Source organism: Mauremys reevesii, linkage group 1, assembly GCF_016161935.1.
Source record: "Mauremys reevesii isolate NIE-2019 linkage group 1, ASM1616193v1, whole genome shotgun sequence".
Taxonomy (NCBI): Eukaryota; Metazoa; Chordata; order Testudines; family Geoemydidae; genus Mauremys; species Mauremys reevesii.
This window is the reverse complement of record NC_052623.1, coordinates 332,332,336-332,338,720: the sequence shown is the minus strand read 5'-3', so window position 1 is coordinate 332,338,720 and position 6,385 is coordinate 332,332,336.

Genomic DNA, 6,385 nt, shown 5'->3' with positions numbered 1-6,385 from the left:
TTGCAGTTATCTCAATCGAAAACAAGATTGCCAGATCTCTGGACTATGACGCATTGATTAACCAATTTGTGGAGAACAAGGCTCGAAAGAAGCGCTTTGCGTAAATACGGAATACATGTACACTGTAGGCCTATGTATACATAATATGAACCTTTTATATTGTATAAAATAAATACCGCATTCCAGTTTCTGCATTGTATGGGGCCCTGGACATATGTTCGGAGGGGGCCACGTTCTTTGTTGCTATGGCCCTGACTATACATCTCCTAATATGTCTTTGCACTGCCTTGAAGTGCTGTGGAATACCACCACCTTAATAAAACCCTTCAAAGAAAAAAACCAAAAAACGATTTCTGTTTTTCCTCTCATAAAGTAGGAATTTTTTTTAAAACTATCTTCACCTAACATTTAGGACTTGCTTTTATTATTATGTTATTTTTTCTTCCCACTGAGTAATGATCTTTAAAATCAAGACCAGCTGAAAACCTTCATAAATGGAGACATCTGGTCACAAATTCAGTGGTACAGTTGTTACTTTGAATTAAGTAAAAAAAAAAAACTCATTAAATCAATGTTCTGTAAATGCTAAAACATAGAAATGGTCAGAAAAGCCTATGGATATATTTAGTATCTAAGGACTCAGATCTGCAAATGCTGTAGTGTACAGAAACTACTCACTGTAGCAAGCACTTGGAGTGAAATCCTGGCTCTACTGAAGTCAAGGGGAGTTTTGTCATTGACTTCAATGGTGCCAGGATTCCACCCTCTGTCTGGTAGCAAGTGAGACTCATTACTTAACCAGGGCACACTATTCAAGTACCCCACTTAGAGAAAACTTATTAATAGACTTTCATAAGCATCAGGGAAAGATTGTAATTTTCAACATGAAATATGAGAACAGTGACACCTACGTGAATGTATTTATTATTTATGTATTTATTAGATTTCTGAAAGTCCTTTGACAAGGTCTTGCACATCACTTAAAGTAGTATAGAAAGATAGTGAGTGATACAGAGAGCCTTAAAAAAAATTATAGAGCTAATACTCAGATGGTATAAACCACTGTAAATTTAAAAAAAAACTTTTGAAAGGCAAATTAATACATTCATTTTAACTAATTATTTCATTCAAATTAATCCTGCTAACTACTTGCCTAAGACCTGGTTAAAACAGACTTTCAGAAAGGCCACAGGTTTGGCTAATTTTTTTTAAAGAAACAATACACATTTATTTCAAAATATGATCTACTCTAAGCCCAATGGAATAATGTCTTTCAAAAGCCAACATTATTGCTAAATAACCTTCCCTCTCTGCAGGTATTCCATGTAGTCACAGGTTAATATGAAATTAGCTACTCTAAGTAAGTCTTTGCCCAACATGTGACTCATTATCAGAGGATTTCTCTTGTAATTAATCAACTGTATCGAGGTAAGCCTCATGAAAAATGTATGTCGACATTACAAGATAAGCCCAGGGTTCAAACTCAGGCTCAAGCCTAACACTCCTCCTGTCTACACACAAATCATGCTCCAGGGCTTGAACCTTATGGGAGTGAAAGGTTCAAGCCTGTTTGAAGCTGGGACCTAGGGTTCAGGCTCTATTGCTTTGCAGTGTAGATACAGCCCCATTGGACTTGTGCTCTGGAAAATTGTCAAAAGTATCCCACGTGCCAACTTTCTTTGTCCTTTGGATAGTCAAATTTTCCCACACTGCACCATCAACAAAGGGCCAGAGCTGCCACGTTCTGGGAGGGTGTTAGGAAGTCTGTGACGTGCATTTGGACGCAGGCCCGCATAATGCAGTGTAGACATGGGAGCCAAGGTTGTGACTCAGGGTTCAACAATTCCTAACCAAGGGTTGCAAGTGAGTGTAGATGCTCAATCCCTAAGTTAATAAAGAGTTTACTAACTTGAGTTCTACTAACCTAGGGCTTACATTGCAGTGTAAACTTGGTCTCTAATTCAGATCAGAAAATAGACAACTCTTTAATTTCATCTTTAGAAAAAAAACTATCAAAAACTAAAGCTGCACTTCTCATGAGCAGAAACTTAAATGCCACTAAAATAACTAAGAGGACTCACCAAGTTCATTGAGACTTGGCAGCTTTTGTTATCTCTCTGCTTCCTCCTTGCAGCTGTCCTTGAAGTCTCTTACTTAGATACAAGATGCATATTATTCTCTGTAGCAAGTCACAGGCTGCCTGTGTGCAAATTATGGCTTTAAGTGAATATTCAATGTTAGGCATGTATAGTTTTAGGCCCCAATCCTGGAAACTCTTGAGTATATGCTTGTAGTTAAATACAAAACACACAAGCAAGCATTTGCAGAATCAGAGACCTAGTGGTTAGTTAGATGGACACGGATAAATAATGACAGTTTTTTTCATAAGTACTCTGACTTTATACAACAATGCTCACTATTTTAACTATAAATGCTACTGTGCATGATGCTGTTTAGTCACAAGTAAGTCCTAAGAAAATCAGTGGTACTACTCATGGTGTATAATGTAGTCTCCCTTAGTTGAAGGTACACATTACCCCTGGGGGAATTCTGCGCATCTGCAGACGTGCATAATTCATCTGTCTCGCATAATTTTGTATTTTCCTGCATAAAAAACATTTTACCTAGAAGTGCTGCAGTTCAGCCTTTTGCCCACCAGAGGTTGCTGTGGCACCAGAACAGCGGCATGATCACAGTTGGCTGTTCTAATGCCACAGCAGCCTCTGGTGGGCAAAAGGCAGAACTGCAGCACTTAGGCAAAATGTTTTTTATGAGGGAAAATACAAAGTTCTGTGCCCAATGGTGCAGAATTCCCACAGCAGGAGAAGTTCATCACAGCACCTGCTCACGGAGCCAGGTTAGGACAGAGTGGGGCACACAGGGCTGCTTTGGGGCGGGGTGTCACAGACTGGGGTTCAGAATTGCTAGTGGGGAGACAGACTGGAGCATGGGCTCAGGAGCTAGTGGGGTGACAGCGATGAGCCTGGGGTTGAGGGAGGGAGGCTGCAGAGACCCAGGGGGATGAGGGGCGCCGGAACAGGGGCAGAAGTACGTGACTAAATGGGAGAGGCTTGGGGTCAGCCAGGGTCTGAAAGGGGGAGACTTCCTAACAATCTCACCCACCCAATAAAAACCTCCCTGTAGAAGGGTTTGGCTGGGGCTCGTCCCCCTCCGGGGCAGCTGGGAACCAGGCCACCTCACTACTTAGGTCCAGTGAATTAGCCTGGCTGGGCAGCAAACAGTCAGCCCCTCAGGCAGGGGCTGAGCCAACAGTTTAATATTAGCAAGCCCCGGCCCTGGATCAGGATAGGGCAACAACAGTCAGTAGCTCAGGCCCTCAGGCAGGGGCTGAGCAAACAGTTCAGTAACAGGCCCTGGGTCAGGGTGGGGCAGCGACCAGTCAGGAGCTCAGGCAGGGGCTGAGCAAATACAGATGTTTAGGAGGCCCCGGTCCTAGCTCCAAAGGGCCTGGGAGAGGGGGAGACTGCCACCCACACATTGGGTGGCAGGGGGGACGCAGGACCACCCACTCCACTGTGTCCCAGCCCGGGGCTCTAGCAGCGGCAGAAGACCTGCTGCTGTGTCAATGGGTATCCTGACCGCAACACACTGACATTGGGCTCTGAGTGTGCTGCAACCAGACTAGGTCGGCTGCCCCCGGGCTACTTCCTACCTCCCCCTCTAGAGGTACCTGCGTTTGGATGGTGTCCTCCATGGAATCAAGCACCATGGGCTCCTCAGGGTACTCGGCGAGCGGTAGGCTTGGCAGCTCCTCCGGATAGCTTGCCACAGGCAGGCTTAACAGCATCTCCGGGGTCTGGTCGGCATCAGGCCTTGGCTGGTCTGGCCATTCCTCAGGTCGATCACAGACTGCAGGAGTCTCCCCACTGGGAGCTAGGCCACAGGCATCTGGCTTCTCCGGCGGCCGGGGCTCTAGTGAGCTCTGGGTTTGGGCTTTTGTACTTCCTGTCCTGTGCCCTGACCTCTGGAGGGCAGGCACAAGCTCCACTGGCTCCGCCCACTTTGGCATCAGGAGGGGCTCGTCCCTCTCTGGGGTGGCTGGGAACCAAGCTGCCTCACTATACTCCCACCCACAACCAACACCCTCCAGGTTCTCTCCTAGGCTACTTCCCTCTCCCTCACCTTTTCCGTACCTCTTACTCCCCCAAGCCTGTGCACTGCTTCTGAGCGGTGCAGGAAATACAGTTCTGTATTGTAATTTAAATAATACAGAACTTTGTGTAATTTAATATGCCTCATAAGGAATCTATTTGTCAAAAAAACAAATTACCAGATTTTTTTGTCTGTATTGTTAGAGACATACTTGCTGACAGATATTTTGAAATAAATTATCAAAATAATTGTAACTGGCATGATTATATTGTTATTTTCACAAAATATGCAGGATGTTCAAATACTGCATGCAGAATTTTTAATTTTTTTGGCACAGAATTCCCCCAGGAGTAACACATCCACAATTACTCAATTCGGTCCATGGTTCAAGAATACCTTTGGATTCTTGCTAATACTAAGCTCTCAATAGCTATATCAGCAAGTAAGGCTCTTTCACCTTTGGTTCGCTAGAGGAAACTCCATCCCATCCCGGCAGACAATGGCCTGGCCTCAGTTATTTGCACATTCCACAATTCTTGGCTAGGTTACAGCAATGCCATATATATATGACATGAAGTCATCAGCACTCAGAAAACTCCAATTACTACAGAATACTGCAGGGCATCTCCTCAGCAACAGAGGCTACCACAAACACATCAGACCTGTCCTGTACTCTCTACACAGGCTTCCCATAGAAAATAGTCACGTTCAAGGTCTCCATCCTTATCTTCAAGGCGCTCCCTGGCTTGGGCCACGGTATCTAAAAGACCCCTTAAATCTCTGGGATGAAGACTGTCATCAACAACTACAGATCTGTCACATCTTACGCTGGGGTTACGTTCTGCAGTCAGCGCGTAAAGCGAAAATCGCGTATAGTCAAAATTACATTGAGTGTAATGGCGGGCGGAATCGCCCGCACTACAGGTACAGTATTAAAATTGTTTTTTCTTTTTTTTTGTTTTTGCTGACCGTGTAAAGCTGAAATTGCACATGTTAAATGCGCGTAAGATGCGACAGACCTGTACACTCCTCTAGAACAACTGAACTCTACAATAAGGGCAAAGTTTGTCTGTGTAGGAGATAGAACTTTCTCTGGGGCTGGTCCGAGACCATGGAATGAACTCTTCTAGGAACTAAAGAGGATCACAAACCTCACCACCTACTGCTCTAAGTGCAAGGTGCATTTCTTTGACCTTGCCTTCTCTAATACATAGCAACCTTTTAAAAAAACACCTTCCAGAACAAGACAGTCCACTGCATATATTTCTTCCCCTAGGGAGAGGATGAGAGCACAAACAACACGTGACAGAAGTGTAGTCATATTGCTTAATACACTGCTGGAAGGTGCTCTGATACTACGGTGATAAGTGCGGTACAAGAATCTATATAGAATATGGTGCTGTTCAATGTGAATAAGGATATCTCCAGCTGAACCTTGCTGAAAATCAAATTATAAATCCTTCTAGACATGAAACCATAAAGGGGAAAATAAGTTTATTGATGCTTTAAAGTAATAACAGCTTCAAATGACAAAGAAAGAAGTCATATCCATGGCACCGTGACTCAACATATTTTCAGTTCTGAACAAAATCAGCATTTATAGTCTGCTGCACTCCAAGAACACAGTTTGATGCCCAGCACGGCTATTCAGATAACACAACTGTGGGAGTCTGGGTTTTTGAACTTGTCATACTTAGCATACAGATTTCCCATGTAACCAATACGCATGTTTGAGCAATTGTAAGAGACAAGACACGTACAAAGGCAGAACTCACTGGGCATTGGCAAGACTACAGCCAACCTGCAAAAATCATTAATTCAGAGAAGCCAATGCGTAAGAGGAACTGAAAATCCAATCAAACAAGAACAAAAGAACTGAAACATAAATGCCCATGTTCAGGCTGCTTTAGTTAAGAGTAAGTCAACAATACCACTATGAGCTCCTTTTAAGTTGGCTACAGAAATTATCAGAAAAAGTCCATAGGGATACATTTTTCCTAACATGTTAGATAGCCATTTTAGCTGTTTCTTTTAAGAGGGCAAATAAAAAATTCTTGTTTGCTGATGTGTAGTTTATACCCTCTTCAAAACAAAAGATTATAGAATCATTTAGCAGCAGGACAACATTAATCCTCAGGTTTTTTTTAAAAACAAACTATTTTTAGTGTCAGGATATAAAGCAGGGGTGGGTCAGCTTTTTGTCCTGAGGGCCACATATGGGAATAGAAATTGTATGGCGGGCCATGAATGCTCATAAAATTGGGGTTGGGCT